This window comes from Salvelinus fontinalis, chromosome 38, assembly GCF_029448725.1.
Source record: "Salvelinus fontinalis isolate EN_2023a chromosome 38, ASM2944872v1, whole genome shotgun sequence".
Lineage (NCBI taxonomy): Eukaryota > Metazoa > Chordata > Actinopteri > Salmoniformes > Salmonidae > Salvelinus > Salvelinus fontinalis.
Genome location: NC_074702.1, coordinates 33,226,907 through 33,245,818, shown reverse-complemented (window position 1 = coordinate 33,245,818; position 18,912 = coordinate 33,226,907). Strand labels below are relative to the sequence as shown.

The window sequence follows — 18,912 nt, the reverse complement described above, 5'->3', positions numbered from 1 at the left end:
GTCAAGCTTGCTCATCATCTCCTTTTCTCTAAGGTTCTTTAATTGCATCAGCTCTAATTGCATAAAAGTTATTAAAGTAATTTGCATGTTTTACAAAGATATAAATAGTTCTGTGCTACTAAACCTTAATACTTCCAAAAGATTCAGTATCAACAGAAGTGTACGGCAGAGATGCCCAATTTCGCCATTTATATTAATTTTGGTTGTGGAACTTCTATCTCTAGATATTCTGATTAATGCAAATTTGTATGGCTTAACCAGTTTTAACAAAGAAATCAACATTTCTCAACTGGCTGATGATACTACTCTTTTCATAAGAGACAAAGACCAGGTCGCCCATGCCCTTAATGTTATAACTGCATTTTCTATTGCATCAGGTTTAATACTGAATGTTTCTAAATGTGAAAGCATTTGACTCTGATGATAAAGAAATAGAAAATATTCCTGTAAAGGACTGTGTTGAATATTTAGGAATACATCTGTCAAAAAACCACTTAGTCAGACAACATTTGAATTTCTCTCCTAAAATTAAGAGAACTAAAAATATATTTAATAATTGGCTACAAAGAGATCTTTCTATACTTGGGAGAGTACTTCTGTCCAAGGCAGAGGGACTGTCTCGTTTTGTGTACCCCTCATTATCGTTATGTGTAAATCCTGCTACTTGTAAAGAGATCAATAAGACCTTTCTTGACTTCATCTGGAAAAATAAGTCTCACAAACTCAAAAAATCAGTCCTTTCTAACAAAAGAGCTGAAGACGGTCTAGAAGTGTTGGATTTTGTTGACATAAATAACACTTTCAAGATAAACTGGTTGAAAATGTTTTGATCAATACTGATTCAATATGGTATTTCATTCCAAATGTGTTTTAATAAATTGAGAGGTCTTCAATTTTTACTGAAATGTAATTATATTCCTGAAAGATTACCTGCTAAATTGGCTAGGTTTCACCAACAAGCTTTAATGGCCTGGAAAATATGTTTCCTGCACAATTTTTCCCCACTTAAAGCTCTTTTGTGGAATAATTCAGACATAACTATAAGGAATAAGTCATTGTTCTACCCCAGCTGGCATGAGAGGAATATTGACTGTGTTCTTGATATTTACGACAACAAGGGTAATATTCTCACATATGAACAATTTATAACATTGAAAGAGTTTCCAATACCTTTCAGAGTTATTTCTGTGATCAAAGCCGTTCCCAGTGGTCTAAGTGCACAAATGAAAACTCATCTTAGCTTTGGTAATGATCACAAAGTGTATCCAGAACTCAGATTGGAAGGCATGGGCTTACTTGAGAGATCTTGTTGTAATAAATATATAAGACAAATTCTTCATTCACAAAACCAACTTACACCGAGAGGAAAGTTTTTCTGGAACATGCTTATTCCTGACATTGTCTGGAAAAATGCATGGTTAAGGCCATGGAAATATTGTATACCAAACAAAGTTAAGGAAGTGCACTTCAAAATTTTACATAAGATATATCCCATGTAATTCTATGATATCCAAACTTGTGGCTATTGATAATATCTGTGTTTTCTGTGAAGAAGGTGAGAATCTGTCTCACTTGTTCTTTGAATGTAAATTTGTGTCAGAATTTTGGGAACACCTTGCAAAATACTTATTTACCATTATGAACACTGCCTATGTTTTTGACATGAAATATATAATATGTTACTATTGCAATGATAACAAGACCACTGAAATTATTGTGATTTTTTTTTTTAAATTCTTGTTGCCAAATACTTCATACACAAACAAAAATTCCAAAATTCTATACCAAAATTACATTTTTTTGATTGAATTTAACTATTTTATTAAAACATTAACCCTAGTGAACAATAACAAGAATAACATTTTCCTAAATCATTACAAAAATACTTTTTCTGAGTGATTACAATTGCACTAGAATTGTTTTTATTTTTTTATTTTTTTGTTCCAGTATTTTCTCATTAATACCTGCGTTCTGTTTTGTATGATGTAAGAATGTAAATTGTTGATCTGTATTTGAATTTAAAAATATATATATATAAAAAAAATTTAAGGTACTTGCTTGGAGTCTACAACAGTAACGCTTGCTTGGTGTGCAACAACCAGTGGTGGTGAGTATAACCAGGTATACCGGAATATAATGACCTCTCTGGTACAATTTAGCTAACAACGTTAAATAACGTTATTGCTGGTTATTTAACAATTACACCCCTTTACCTTTTCCACATTTTGTTGTGTTACAAAGTGGGATTAAAATGGATTTAATAGATTTTTTGGGGGTCAAAATACTAACAATTATAAAATACAAATAAACAAATACATCTTGAATATATAAGTATTCAACCCCGAGTTAATACATGTTAGAATCCCATTTGGCAGCGATTACAGCTGTGAGTCTTTCTGGGTAAATCTGTAAGAGCTTTCCACACCTGGATTGTGCAACATTTGCCCATTTAATTATTTTCAAAATAATTACAACTGTAACTCAGCCTCTCAGGAACATTCACTGTTTACTTGGTAAGCAACTCCAGTGTAGGTAGATTTGGCCTTGTGTTTTAGGTTATTGTCCTGCTGAAAGGTGAATTACTATCCCAGTGTCTGGTGGAAAGCAGACAGAACCAGGTTTTCCTCTAGGATTTTGCCTGTGCTTAGCTCCAGTCCATGTGTTTTTCATCCTGAAACTCCACAGGCCTTAATGATTACAAGCATACCCACAACATGATGCAGCCATCACTATGCTTGACAGGTTTTCATTTAACCTTTTATTTAACTAGGCAAGTCAGTTAAGAACACATTTTTATTTTACAATGAAGGTCTACCCCAGCCAAACCCTAACCCGGACGACGCTGGGCCAATTGTGCGCCGCCCTATAGGACTCCCAATCACGTCCGGTTGTGATACAGCCTGAAATCGAGCCAGGGTCTGTAGTGAAGCCTCTAGCACTGAGATGCAGTGCCTTAGACCGCTACGCCACTCGGGAGCCCAAATATGTAAAGTGGTTCTCAGTAATGTGTTGTATTGGATTTTCCCCAAATATAACACTTTGTATTCGGGACAAAAAGTTAATTGTATGTCATATTTTTTGCAGTATTTCTTAAGTGCCTTGTTGCAAACAGGATGCATGTTAAGGAATATTTGTTTCCTGTACAGGCTTGCTTCCTTTTCAAATCAAACTTTATTTGTCACATGCGCCGAATACAAGTGTAGACCTTACCGTGAAATGCTTACTTACAAGCCCTCAACCAACAGTGCAGTTCAAGAAGAGTTAAGAAAATATTTACCAAATAAACTAAAGTAAAAAATATAAATAACACAATAAAATAACAATAACGAGGCTATATACAGTCGTGGCCAAAAGTTTTGAGAATGACACAAATATACATTTTCACAAAGTCTGCTGCCTCAGTTTGTATGATGGCAATTTGCATATACTCTTTGCCATGCAAATGAACTGAATCCCCCAAAAACATTTACACTGCATATCAGCCCTGCCACAAAAGGACAAGCTGACATCATGTCAGTGATTCTCTCGTTAACACAGGTGTGAGTGTTGACGAGAACAAGGCTGGAGATCACTCTGTCATGCTGATTGAGTTCGAATAACAGACTGGAAGCTTCAAAAGGAGGGTGGTGCTTGGAATCATTGCTCTTCCTCTGTCAGCCATGGTTACCTGCAAGGAAACACGTGCCGTCATCATTGCTTTGCACAAAAAAAGGCTTCACAGGCAAGGATATTGCTGCCAGTACAATTGCATCTAAATCAACCATTTATTGGATCATCAAGAACTTCAAGGAGAGCGGTTCAATTGTTGTGAAGAAGGCTTCAGGTCGCCCAAAAAAGTCCAGCAAGCGCCAGGACCGTCTCCAAAAGTTGATTCAGCTGCGGGATATGGGGCACCACCAGTACAGAGCTTGCTCAGGAATGGCAGCAGGCAGGTGTGAGTGCATCTGCACGCACAGTGAGGCAAAGACTTTTGGAGGATGGCCTGGTGTCAAGAAGGGCAGCAAAGAAGCCACTTCTCTCCAGGAAAAACATCAGGGACAGACTGATATTCTGCAAAAGGTACAGGGATTGGACTGCTGAGGACTGGGGTACAGTCATTTTCTCTGATGAATCCCCTTTCCGATTGTTTGGTGCATCCGGAAAAAAAGCTTGTCCGGAGAAGACAAGGTGAGCGCTACCATCAGTCCTGTGTCATGCCAACAGTAAAGCATCCTGAGACCATTCATGTCTTCATACTGATGTCTCTAAATGGAGAGAGACCTGGTACTTGGCATGAACATTTTACTAGACATCTTTTACTTATTGTCTTTTTTTTATTATTGAATGAATGGTATCAGTCAATATGGGGAGGGAGAAGCCCAGTGTATTCTGCACCAGGATCAGGTAACTCCTGGTGTATACAGGACACCATATATGTCTTGGTGGCGGCAAGGACACACCCAAGAAACACCCATCAAACCACACCCCCAAGCGAAGTCACATTTGGCTTCTGTCATGGCCACCAGCATTTCTTGAGCAAGCCAAAAAACTAGTCCAAATCAGCGGGTGCAGTTCCCCTTTAAGTTCTCTCATTAGTCATTCAATTCTATGACCTAATATATTTCTAAAACAGCCTAAATTACATTTACTTTAGGGGCCCAAATGTAATTTGATTGTTAAAAATGTCGAAGGGGATTCTCGTGTTTTATTATTGTTCAAACTCGTTTTACATCTTGATACACACAGAGGCTGGGAGGTCTACTGTTGTGGGAGGCAGAAGGTGGCCACATTTTGTGGCAGTCAGTTCTATGACCACCAGACGGCATGTGAGCTCTATCATTGTTTTTGTTTACCTGCTTGATGATGTACACCGAGTATACCCCCCTACAAGGTGTCAAAAACGTTCCACAGGGATGCTGGCCCATGTTGGCTCCAATGCTTCCCACAGTTGTGTGAATTTGGCTGGATGTCCTTTTGGGTGGTGGACTATTCTTGATACACAGAGGTCAGGTGTTGAGTGTGGAAAAACCCAGCAGTGTTGCAATTCCTGACACAAACCGGTGCACCTGACACCTACTACGAAACCCAGTTCAGGCAAATAAATATCTTGTCTTCCCCATTCACCCTCTGAATGGCACACAAACCATGTCTCAATTGTCTTAAGGCTTAAAAATCATTCTTTAACCTGTCTAATCCCCTTCCCCTACACTGATTTGATGTGGATTTAACAAGTGACATCAATAAGGGATCATAGCATTCACCTGGTCAGTCTGTCATGGAAACAGCAGGTGTTCGCAATGTTTTGTACACTCAGTGTATAATTTACCCTTTACAATTTACTTTCTGTAAGTCATTTATATTTAAGAAAACCCTAAATGACAAAAGCAGGGAAGGACCTTAGCCTGACCTGAAAATACAGTATTGTCACAATCAATTGAACAGGAATGCAGACATGCATAGGTGTACATGTGACATAATATTTTACAGTCTTAAGGGAATTGAAAAGCGATATAAATTGTATCCTTTCTCAAAATACTACTATTACAACACTACAATGACATACAATCAGTTTTGCCTACATACTCTCCCTCTCGCCTACATACTCTCCCTCCCTGCTCCAGTTTAGCTCTCCATAAATGAGAGTGGGGATTTGAATTAATTTCTGCTCATGATCTTGATCTAATTAAAGCCTTCGTCCTTGCCATGTCATTTTCATAAGTTGCTCCCTCCAATTACATATAACAACCTAGCACATTCAGATATTAACCTTCTGTGCGACGTGTCTCTCCTTCCCTCGACTTATCTACTTGCGCATTTAAAATAATACATCGGGAAACTTCAAGATAATTCCACCTTTTGTTTTGAATTCCACGATAGAGTTTAGCTATTGTATAATTTATTTCCCATTTTTATCTGACAGATTCTTGGAGATAATGAGAAGCTGGTGTGTCAATTGTCCTGGTATATGTTCCAAATCTGGTAAATAAATGTTATTTTGAAGAAAAACTCTCAAATTCATGGCTCAGTCAAATACCACCAGTCGTCATTCTGGACATGTTAACTACTGATGTTGTGACCCTCTCTAACCCTGACTCTACAAAACTGAATGAATGAAGTGAGGTCAATAAGGCCAGGGGAGATATGTCAATTGTAGATTCAAAATTGCCCCAAAATAACTCCAGGTTAATACCCTTGACCAGAGGGGAGTTATTGGACTTCAAGGTTGACCTGATTTATCCACGCACAACACATCAGAACTTAATCCGTTGAGAGGAGCTAAGATGACATGGTGCCCCGTAACAAAAAAATCGGTGTCTTCTCATCCACTTTGTGAAATATTGATTCTAACCACACAGATTTTCATTTCGTGCTGGTTTTTAAAAGTACCTCCACTTTGGTCCAGCAGCACGGCTGGGGCCAGATGCCATGCATGTTCCACTCTCCCAGCAGACCTCCAGAAAGCTTAGCGAGGGTTCAGTGAGTGACTAAAGTGGCTGAAGCAGATCGTGGACTAACAAAGAAACATTACCCTAGGGTCCCCATCCACATTATTTATGAATGATACACTTTCTCCTGCTTTTGGAATGTGTGAGATTTGATTTCAGTGATTACATGGTCATTTAGACACAATGCCGTACTTCACTATCAGCAACCTCGGGACCAAACTACTATTATAACATAAGACGCAAGTGTGAAGGTTCCGTGTTGTAGCGAACTTGAGATATGACTTCAGTAATTCTTAACAGTGGCTATAATGTGACAACTTGGTTAGGTACTGCAGTAAATAAGTCTTGAGAAGAAGTGATGCCTCTGAGAAATGCAGCGCTGCCTCTTGGAAGAGCTACAAACATGGAGTTTGTCGTCACTATGTTTAACCCGGTTAATACACTGTGTGTTGGTCTGAGTATCCTACCACAGCGTCCTTCCAGCCCAAGCCACAATTTACTAGGAAAACAATCTTCAGTTGGAGGGTGTTGTCTGTTGTGGGTCTGCGCTTTATACAAGTCCTCCCTGTGTCTAGAATTAATTACATTTTGTTATCTGGGAAAATTATGTGAGAAAAAGAAAGAGTGGGACTGGAAGGAAAGTAATGATTGATACATGGGGGAAATGAGAAGGTCACCAAAGAAGGGGAGGAGATAGAGGGCGAAAATACCCTCTATGCTAGATTAACAACCGGTGTGCCACTGCTCTGTTATGTGTGAACACTGGACAGAGAGGCCAACATATCCCAGACTCCACGGCTGTTTTCCTAGCTCAGCTATTAGCATGTGGCTTCCTCAGCATTGCTCCTCAGAGCCAAGACACAACCAGAGACTGGGATTCTGGCACCTCCCTGAAAACAGATGACAATGTTGTTGTTTTTCCTGCCGCAGACCCCCCTCCACGAGGGCTGTCTGGTTAGAGGAGGGAAATGAGAAGGACAAATTAATTTAAAACATATGCTCTTGTCCATTTGCATACCGCCCCTTCGAGAAACGACACGCCTACTCGACGGCAGAGTTGAGAACAAGATCATGAGGCCTCATTATTCAACCCATGTGTGCAAACAAAACATTTTTGACTGTATTTTGTGTAGAATTATGAATATTTGGGGTTATTATGGGTTATGTACAGTATGCTATGACACATCTGGACAACTTTTCAATCCTGTGTACAATACTCATACTCAGTATTATGTGTTATTCTACAACACTGAAAATATTATATGAACCCCAAAGCCATGTGACCCTATTACATCTCATAGAACACATAATTATGTTTTCAGATGGTGGGCTACTGAACAAGCATCTCACTGAACATGCATCACTAATCATCACTAATTCGGTTATTCAATCATTTTGTTCTGTCCACTTCAAGCCTGTACAACTATACTAGCAGTGGGCTCTGACAAACCAAAGATGTGTGACTTGTTCAGCACTTTGAGTGCCAATTGGAGCTCTAATGGATCATAAACAAATAAAATAAATTGAGCTGATTAGTGTCTAAATGCATTTGAGTGTTCTGTCATTCACAGTTAATCGGCATTGCTTCCATTTCAATCTGACATGATTTGATTGTGTTGTGAAGACCATTGAGTTTCGAAGTAACCCTCTGTTTCTCCAAATACGAGCAACCCCAGCTAGCACATAACGTTCTGAGAACCATATGTTTCTTAGAGCTTGGTGAGAGCATGGTTGTCCGTTGGTTGTTTTGCCACAATGCTCTGGGAATGGTGCAAGATACCCAGATTCATAACGTTCTGAGAACCATATGTTTCTTAGGTGGAAATTTGAGTACATAATGTTTTCTGCAGGTTTCCTCGTGGTTCTATTTAAAGGATGTTCTCAGAACATGAAAGCTTTCCATAAAAAACAGTTACTAAAAACATTAGTAACAGTCAAAGTGTGTTCTACAAATGTTATTTAAAAACATATAATTTCTATTCTCAGAACGTTAATTAAACCTTCCAGGAAAACTTTCAGGGAACCATAGTAAAACATTCTCAGAACTTCCCTGTAACCTAAAAATGTACTGTACGTTCCCAGAACAGATAATTTTCACCTCCGTTCTTAGAACTTAAAACATTCAGTAGGTCTAAGGCACTGAATCTCAGTGCTAGAGGTGTCACTACAGACCCAGGTTCAATCACCGGCTGTATCACAACCGGACGTGATCGGGAGTCCCATAGGGCTTGATAGAGTTTTGTTGAGGCTGAGAACGAAATGTATATGCTTTTAAATAACATTCTCAGAATGTTTTTTTAACGTTACTAAAGTTCTTGTTTTTTTTATGGAAAGTTGTCTTAATGTTCCCGAGAACATTACTTTAAATAGAACCATAAAGCAACCTGCAGAAAACATTTTGCCGAAGTACTGAAATTCCCACAGAAGAACATTGTTTCTTAATGTTCTATGGACGTTCTGAGAACATTACTTTAAATAGAACTATGAGGAAACCTGTAGGAAACGTTATACTTAAAGTACTGAAATTCCTACCTAAGAAACATATGGTTCTCAGAACGTTATGTGATAGCTGGGTCATCAGTCAAATGGTTTATTTCATCACAGCTCCTCTGAACCTCATGAGCCTTTATCCACTCACAAAGGAGCTACAGTAGTACACAATGGGAGTTTTCTATTTTGGTAGGCCTTATCAATAGAGGATCTATCTCCAGTATCTGAGCCTCGTCTCAGCCTGTTCCTTCCATGAGAAGTGTTCATGAGAAAGAGTAGGACAATGGAGGGCTTGACTTCTTGGGCGGTTTCTACTACAGGTCACATGGACCTAGGAATGTTAGGAACATGACCCTACAGAGCCAAAGATGTGGTTGGTTTGAGCCCTAGTGTCTGAGACTGACACCGGAGGGCTATAACAGCGTTAATGTAACACTGACTAGTAGAGAGACAGAGGTCAAAGAAATGCATGGGATGACACGGGAAGAACTGTGAGAGCATTCCAGGAAATTGTCTTTTGTTGCAACAGACAAAAAGCTATTGATCAACGGAAACTAAGTGTCTCCTGCCTTTCCCTTACTTACATGCTGCAAAATATTCTCACCTTATTATCTTATTTATATTATATTAGACCCCCTACCTCCTGAGCATCTTTAGCACTGCTGTTTATGGCAGTCTAGAAGTGGAATGGGCAACTTGTGTTCTGCCTAACGCATCACCGGTGGCACACTGCCTGCCCTCCAGGACACTTACAGGAAGGCCAAAAAGGACATCAACCACCCGAACCACGGCCTGTTCACCCTGCTATCATCCAGAAGGTGAGGTCATTACAGGTGCATCAAAGCTGGGACCGAGAGACTGAAAAACAGCTTCTATCTCAAGGCCATCAGACTGTTAGCCATCACTAGCCTGTACCTTAGAGGCTGCTGCCCTATGTAAACATGGAATCACTGGTCACTCCGACATTGCTCATCCTAATATTTATATATTTCTTCATTCCATTCTTTTACTTTTAGATTTGTGTGTATTGTTGTGAATTGTTAGATATTACTGCACTGTTGGAGCTAAGAACACAAGCATTTCGCTACACCCGCAATAACATCTGCTAAATAGAGTGTATTCGGAAAAGTATTCAGACCCCTTGACCTTTTCCACATTTTGTTACGTTACAGCCTTATTCTAAAATGGATTAAATTGTTTTTTTCATCATCAATCTAAACACAATACACCATAATGATAAAGCAAAAACAGGTTTTTAGAAATTTTTGCAAATGTATAAAAAAATTAAAACATCACATTTGCATACTTATTCAGACCCTTTAATCAGTACTTTGTTGAAGAATCTTTGGCAGCAATTACAGCCTCAAGTCTTCTTGGGTATGACGCTACAAGCTTGGCACACCTGTATTTAGGGAGTTTCTCCCATTCTTCTCAGCAGATCCTCAAGTTCTGTCGGGTTGGATGGGGCGCGTCGCTGCACAGCTATTTGCAGGTCTCTCCAGAAATGTTCAATTGGATTCAAGTCCGGGCTCTGGCTGGGCCACTCAAGGACATTCAGAGACTTGTCCCGAAGCCACTCCTCCGTTGTCTTGGCTGTATGCTTAGGCTCGTTGTCCTATTGGAAGGTGAACCTTCGCACTGGTCTGAGGTCCTGAGCGCTCTGGAGCAACTTTTCATCAAGGATCTCTCTGTAGTTTGCTCCGTTCCTCTTTCCCTCGATCCTGACTAGTCTCCTAGTCCCTGCCGCTGAAAAACATCCCCACAGAATGATGCTGCCACCACCATGCTTCACCGTAAGGATGGTACCAGGTTGCCGCCAGATGTGACGCTTGGCATTCAGGCAAAAGAGTTCAATCTTGGTTTCATCAGACCAGAGTATCTTGTTTCTCATGGTCTGAGCCCTTTAGGTGCCGTTTGGCAAACTCCAAGCGGGCTGTCATGTGACTTCCATCTGGCCACTCTACTATAAAGGCCTGATTGGTGGAGTGCTGCAGAGATGATTGTGCTTCTGCAAGGTTCTCCCATCTTTTTAGAGAAACTCTGGAGCTCTGTCAGTGACCATCGGGTTCTTGATCACCTCCCTGACCAAGGCCCTTCTCCCCCGATTGTTCAGTTTGGCCGGGGGCGGCCAGCTCTAGGAAGAGTGTTGGTGGTTCCAAACTTCTTCCATTTAAGAATGATGGAGGCCATTGTGTTCTTAGGGACCTTCAATGCTGCATAAATGTTTTGGTACCCTTCTAGAGATCTGTGTCTAGACACAATCCTGTCTCGGATCTCTCTGACAATTCCTTCGACCTCTTGGCTTGGGTTTTGCTCTGACATGCACTGTCAACTATGGGACCTTATATAGATAAAGCTCCTGAGTGGCGCAGCAGTCTAAGACACTACATCTCAGTTCTAGAGGCGTCACAACAGACCCTGGTTCGATTCCAGGCTGTATCACAACCGGCTGTGATTGGAAGTCCCATAGAGCGGCGCACAATTGGCCTAGCGTCGTCTGGGTTAATGTTTGGACATGGTAGACCGTCATTGTAAATAAGAATTTGTTCTTAACTGACTTGCCTAGTGTCATGACTCTCGCTCCTGGGTGAGGTTCAAAGAAATTCCCCCCCTCCCTCTCTCTCCCATCAGGGGGGAAGTTGGGCTGGTTTTATGACTTAACAACCGGTCGTAAACTTTCTCTCTCTTGCCTTTGCAGTATTGAGAATGGAATGTATGAGTGTTACAACAGAGAGATACTTGCCAGTACTTTAACATCAAAAGATTGGACATTGAAACAATATTTCTAACATAAGGAATGTGGGAAATGGTCGGTTGGAATCGAAACAATAATTATGTCATATCAATTAGCATTTTGTGATGTCATTACGGATGGTGTAACAAGATAACTGTACCTCTGAAAGTAGTCACGTCTGAGTTACCAGATTTACATCTAAATGTTGTAAAACTTATATGATTAAATATGGAACTATCTGTGAAAAGATAGCAATGTGATTTTAGCCTTCTAAATGTTTTTCATATAAACTTTTGCCAAGTCAGTAACCACATCCACGTGTGCACAGACATTGTGGCAATGTGATGGAACCGCCCTCCAAGGCGAGTGCTTAAAAGGACTCGCTGAAGAATTAACACATTAGACCAAAACATGCCGGGTTGCTGCCGGTGTGTAAAGGGGTCCTAGCTGTACCCTGAATAATCAACCATTGAGACCAGAGAACATGAGGATCATCCACATGTTGAAATAGTTAAATCTCTACAGACCAGTATACCTGTAGTGCGAGCAGAATACGTTGAAATGATTGCAATTTAAATACAGACCAGACAGTGTGGAGTGGTGGGTACATGGCTGACAAATGGTTTAACTACCAGACCAGAAAATGTTAAGACTCTGAAACCCTCGAGTGAAGAAGATAAAGACTACATCGGAACATTCAGTCTGCAGCTGTTTAAGTACTTTTGTCTAGTAAACTCAACCAAAGGGGGGGGGGGGGCGAAGTTGAATCATGACATCAGTAATCTTCAGGTCGGAGCTTTGGAAAGAGGCCAGAGTTCCCGACTTGGATGACCGTTCAAAACATATTTTCCCATTCAGAGTTAGTTTCCAGTTGTCTTGAACACACTGAAGACTGAGATTTCCCAGTTCTGAGTTTTCAATTGTTTTGAACGCGGTAGAAGTCATGCTGGAACGACAGCATGGCCAATGTTGAATGTTTGGAAAAGAGACCCTTAAAACCAGACTTGGACCACACACCTACTCCACTGAATAGCAGGCTAGCGATTGCTTCGCAAATGCTTGCAGTTAGACAAGGATTCCTTCCAAACCACTCATTGCTAAATTTGCAATTTCCAACTTGTGTAATGTTTATGTCCAATGAGCCCATGGCAGCACCCAAGGGGCTTGAATTTTCAAGGTCTCCACATAGATTTTGCGGTGACGAAGTGTCCCCATGAGTGACAGAACACTGAGCCAATCACGGCGCAACTAGAGAACATTACCAACCCCTACACTCCATATTTTCCGATTTCTGCCCCACCACCAGAAAGCACTGAGCTAGGCTGAAATACCTGCATTTTGGAACTGCCTTACTCAAGAAAGGAAAAAAAAGAGACCATGTTTGTATGCAGCTTTATTAACTCAATGATTTTATAATTTTTTTTACATTGTTTGCAAACTGATATGTGACACATATAAATGCCAAAACAACATAAAAAATAAAAAAACATTTATAATTTTTGTTGTTGTTCCCTGTTTTGCATGTTACATATCAGTTTGCAAGCAATGTAATAAATAAATACAATTCATTGAGTTAATAAACCTATCCTGAATAACGGGTCGCCACTGCCCTCACCCCATCAAAGTTGCCGGTCGCTGGTCTAAAAAGTGTGCTCAATGGAGAATCCTTAGCGTTCTTTCTATAATCTGAGCAGACAGAGCCTCTTGGACTGTTGACTCAAACTCATGTTCCCTCTCTCTTGCTCTCTCTCCTTTGCTGCCAGACTAGCATGGAATGCAGTTGTGTGATCACGCTCCACTGAGGATTGCGGTTAAGTTGTTGGTTAGTTATCTCTTACATAGGAGTGCATTTGCACATAAGACATGTAAAACAACGGAGCAACAGCAGGAGAATGCAGTCCTCAGCTATTTGTAATGGCGATAGGGGCGTAAGAGAAATGGGTATGATGTTTCCACATATCCTTTTCACCATATGCTATGAGGCTTTTTAACACCAACACTTAGATTTTTATATTTATTGATGATGTGCTGTTTTTAGTGTCTGTGTCCTTGTTGTGTTTTAATGGTGTATTTAATTGGTAATATATGTAGCGGCTGGTGCTATCAAATTTGTCCTTTGGGGGATTATTTTATGGATGTGATTTCCCATTAATTGCAGGAGGTTGGCAAGAGAGGATGTGTGTGCGCATGTGGTGGGAGGTGTTAGTCAGAAGAATTTATGTAGAAGAGTTATGCTGATTCCACGTTTCACAGACATACAGTAGCACTTGTGTTAGGGTGGGTGGGTGGGTGTGCGTGAATTTATTTGGGTGTGTGTGTGCAGTGCACGTGTGTGTGTCTGTGTGCATGCTTGGGGGTTGTCCGTGGAATTGTAGGAGGCTGTGTTAAAAACCTCTCTGGGATATGTGGGACGGTAGCGTCCCACTTGGCCAATAGCCAGGGAAAATGTAGAGCGCCAAATTCCAAAAAATGATATAAAATCAAACTTTCATTAAATCACACATGTAAGATACCAAATTAAAGCTACACTCGTTGTGAATCCAGCCAACATGTCAGATTTCAAAAAGGCTTTTTTGGCGAAAGCATAAGATGCTATTATCTGATGATAGCACAACAGTAAACAAAGAGAGAGAAGCATATTTCAGCCCTGCAGGCACAACTCAAAACGCAGAAATAAAATATAAATCATGCCTTACCTTTGACGAGATTCTTTTGTTGGCACTCCAATATGTCCCATAAACATCAAAAATTGTCCTTTTGTTCGATTAATTCCATCCATATATATCCAAATTGTCCATTTATTTGGCGCATTTGATCCAGAAAAAAACAGCTTCCAATTTGCGTAACGTCACTACAACATATCTAAAAAAAAATCCTCTAAACTTTGCCAAAACATTTCAAACTACTTTTGTAATACAACTTAAGGTATTTGTAAACGTTAATAATCAATCAAATTGAAGACGGGTCTATCTGTTTTCAATACAGGAGGTCAACAAACTAACGCTGCGTTTTTAGTCTTTCGCAACTCTCAAACAGTACACATGACGTTACACTGTTTCCTGTTACTTCTTCATTGCACAAAGGAATAACCTCAACCTATTTCCAAAGACTGGTGACATCCAGTGGAAGCGGTAGGAACTGAAAACAGGGTGATTAGAAATCTAGTATTCTAATGAAACCTCATTGAACAGACAGTGACCTAAATTGTTTTTTGAAATTAATGGTTAGTCCTCGGGGTTTTGCCTGCTACATAAGTTCTGTTATACTTACAGACATGATTCAAACAGTTTTAGAAACTTCAGAGTGTTTTCTATCCAAATCTACTAATAATATGCATATCTTATATTCTGGGGGTGAGTAGAAGGAAGTTGAAATTGGGCACGCTATTTATCCAAAAGTGAAAATGCTGCCCCCTATCCTAGAGAAGTTAAGTCTGAGGATTAAAGGAACCCAGACACAGGACAGTGTTATCTCTTCTACATCAATACAATTCCTTGAGAGGGGAGTGCCTTGTTTCTAGGAACAAAAAAAAACACATCTCAGCAGCGTTCAGGTAAACATTGAAGGTTGCCACCTCAACCTTTTGGTTCTTCTCTCATGTACATGTGGATGTCCTGTTTTCTGACCTGAATTTCTCTTTCTGCCTTCCATCCCTCCACTCACTGGACACCACACTGAAAACAGGAATCTTTATGCCTGGTTCCTCAGTAACTATGTAAGTAAGTGATATACAGGACAATGACACTACATTTCTAGGGAAATAAACCATGACACAGGGTTGTGATGTGCATGAGATGTTTAGATTCTCCACCTGTGTGTCAACTTCTACACTTACAGTAGTACACACATCTGCTCAGATTTGAGAGGGGACACTATTCAATTAAACAAACAATGACATACTGTACCATAGTTACGCAGTTAGTAGAATATAAACATGACTTTCCCTCTTTCGGAAGATCTGCTATAAGCATAACCATTATCAGCAAGGTGTCATTAATCAAATTGTTTGTACTATAACTGGGATTATTAGGGATAGGTTAGTTTGCATTTTCACTTGACTAATAATGTGACTGGACTAAGCCGTCATTGATCGTGTTGTGGCCTGCGTGTTGTCAGGAAGACGGAGCGACAGACTGCCGTGGCCAGGGTGAAGGTGTCTCCTCCCTGCAGCAGCCCACAGATGGAAGATGAGGTCATTATTTGCTGTGGAGCCTTTCTGTTCTCTCCCTGTTTTCTTTCTGCATGTCACACCCTGGCCTCTTATATTGATTTTCTTTATTAGTTTAGTTAGGTCAGGGTGTGACATGGGGGATGTTTGTGTGTTTTGTCTAGTTTAGGGTGTTTGTATTGTATAGGGGGTTTTGTTGAGTGTATGGGGTTGGGCTTAGTATAGTTCTCTAGGCAAGTCTATGGTTGCCTGAATGGTTCTCAATCAGAGACAGCTGTCATTCATTGTCTCTGATTGGGAGCCATATTTTAGGCAGCCATAGACAGTAGGCTTTCGTGGGTAATTGTCTATGTTGAACGTTAGTAGCTTGTGTGTGCACTTTTGTTTATAGCTTCACGGTCGTTTATTGTTTTGTAAGAGTGTTTCGTTTTTGTGTTATGTCTAATAAAAGGAAGATGTATTTCTCTCACGCTGCGCCTTGGTCCACTCATTCACCACAAGACGACCGTGACACTGCAATTCCAGGTGATGGTAATCTGATGGTAAATTCATGGAGGGTTGAATCGCAACACTGCAAAAAAAAAGAAGAAAGAATTCAATTACAATACTATGCGTCTTTGCATACTTCAGAAAAGTTCAAACATTATCCACCAATGAATTAAAAGGATGTGAAAAGAAGCAGTGTTCATATAAGCGATTGGAAAGTGTCCAAATATAATAAGTGTGTGTTTATTTGTTGTTTCTCATTAATCATCACGGTCCTCCATGCATCAACACAGTGAGTGATTTCTCCCACACCATTCTGGTTAGAGACAGGTGAGACGGCAGTGTTCAAAAGGAGTGTAGTCTGAATAAACCCCCTGTTCAAAAACAAATATACCCTGTAAACAACAGACAGGCAAAAGTGGGGCAACCTGTGCTGCCCTGGCCACTGTGGGCGGGCTGTGGGCTGTCATTGCCATGGTGCCAGCCAGGTCCTCCAGATATGCTGAGAACAATGAGGGCATGGGTAAATCCTGTGTTTACATGCTCAGTGTACTCTGTGTGTGTTGTCGCAAACAGCTTCCAGTTCCCTTCACAGCAGCAGCCAGCGTGGGCAGCTAAGGGTGTCAGCAATTATCCCTCTCTCCCAGCTTCAGGCTACAGTATATTGATATCACGGATATCACTTCCTGTGCTAGTGTGCTTTTGTAATTGCTATGCGTTGCAGTAAAAATACCATTGGCTTGGCTTTCCTCCCACAAAATGTGCCAAGTACAAATATGCGGAGTTGTGCGCTGGAATGTAGAAACATTGTAGGCAAATTGACTGCATAGTTTTGTGCTATGGGAGGTTGCTGTTGATCTTTTAATGACAAATCTGCCACACAGCCGTGCCCAAGACCAGTTCACTGGAGCTGTGGTGTTTTCTCCTTTGTTTTATTCAGCAACTGAGGTGATGAGGTATACATATTGTGCCCACAATCGAACTGAATTCAGTCATCACTCTTTGCCTGGATGGCCAGACAGCACCAGCAACATAGCTCTCATCGCATCAGAGTAGGAATTTACTCTTCTTCTATGCCCTCACACTTAACATTGAGAAACCTACTGGTACTTCTACAGATTTCAAGCTAGAGGTATGGTCTAAATGATTTAATTATCAATTATGTTGCAGCTATGCTTCTTCGATATAATCGTATTGCTTGAAGGGGTTGATGTTAGAAACAGAGAGTTATTTCCTGTCACGTTCCTGACCTGTTTTCTCTTGTTTTTGTATGTGTTTAGTTGGTCAGGGCGTGATTTGGGGTGGGCATTCTATGTTATGTGTTTCTATGTTTAGGTTCATTGTCATTTAGCCTGATATGGTTCTCAATCAGGGACAGGTGTTTTACGTTTCCTCTGATTGAGAAACATATTAAGGTAGGTTGTTCACACTGTTTGTTTGTGGGTGGTTGTCTTCCGTGTTTGTGTCTGTGCACCACACGGGACTGTTTCGTTTGTTCGTTTGTGTAGTTTGTACCTGTTCATGCGTTCTTCGTGTATATGTAAGTTTGTTTGTTCAGGTCTGTTGACTTCGTTTATTATTTTGTAAATTCTCAAGTGTGTTTAGTTTTCGTCTTGTTTAATAAATATCATGTCGTATAACAACGCTGCGCTTTGGTCCAATCCCTACTCCTCCTCTTCGGACGAAGAGGAGGAGGACAACCGTTACATTTCCATAATTCCTGACTTTGTGTCTCACTTCAGTCTGCGCTAACGGTGGGCCTGCTTTGTCCCGTCCCCCCTGGGTGTAGCGTACCTTCAGGGGCAGTAGTAATCTAAAGCTCTGGTTTAAGACGAGTGTGTGGTGAGCCCACCGCCGCGGACACCACATTAGCATGTCAAAGCCTCCCCAGGCTCTGGATATATTTGGAAAGCCAATTTGGAATGACAAAGTGCAGACAGACACAGCTGATCCACAATATAGGCCTGGTTAAGTTCTTCCTCCAAAGGGACCAGCTGCTCCACTGACCCATCCCTCCCACAGCAGCATCTCAATTCACAATGTCCATGTAAAGAAAAGAGGGGATATTCATCCACGTGGGTAGCAAGAGGAAGGGAAAGCAATTTTTTTTACACCTTAAAGATTTTCCTTCCCCATATACTCTAAACATCCATCTGATTTATTAAAATCTGTGACAATTGAATGGTCCTCTCGGTTAAAAAAATATTAGTCGTCTTGTAATTGCCAGGTGCTTTCATCGAGAAAAAGTTATCTTTGGTGGTGAGTGACATTATTACCCTTCTCCCTAGGCTAATGTAAATAGATGTGGCAGCTGAGATACAAACAGGCTGCTGTTTCTACTGAGTTTTATGACGGTAACACATTTAGAACAGAAGTGATCCTTGTCTTGAGTGATGTACACCCAAGGCCGTTGCAGCTTCTGTCAGTTGGGACACTGTACATATCAAATCACATTTTATTTGTCACATACACATGGTTAGCAGATGTTAATGCGAGTGTTGCGAAATGCTTGTGCTTCTAGTTCCGACAGTACAGTAATATCTAACAAGTAATCTAACAATTCCCCAACAACTACCTAATACACACAAATCTAAAGGGGTGACTGAGAA

The 18,912-nt window shown here is 40.6% G+C and overlaps 1 long non-coding RNA gene across 1 annotated transcript; it reads left to right on the top strand.

Annotated features, from left to right (window-relative positions):
* The first annotated feature begins 2,047 nt into the window (after nt 1-2,047).
* Nucleotides 2,048-16,286, top strand: LOC129837410 (uncharacterized). Its single transcript, XR_008756711.1, has 3 exons — nt 2,048-2,107; nt 15,334-15,364; nt 15,766-16,286. It is a non-coding gene; the product is annotated as an uncharacterized LOC129837410 (long non-coding RNA).
* The last annotated feature ends 2,626 nt before the right edge of the window (nt 16,287-18,912 follow it).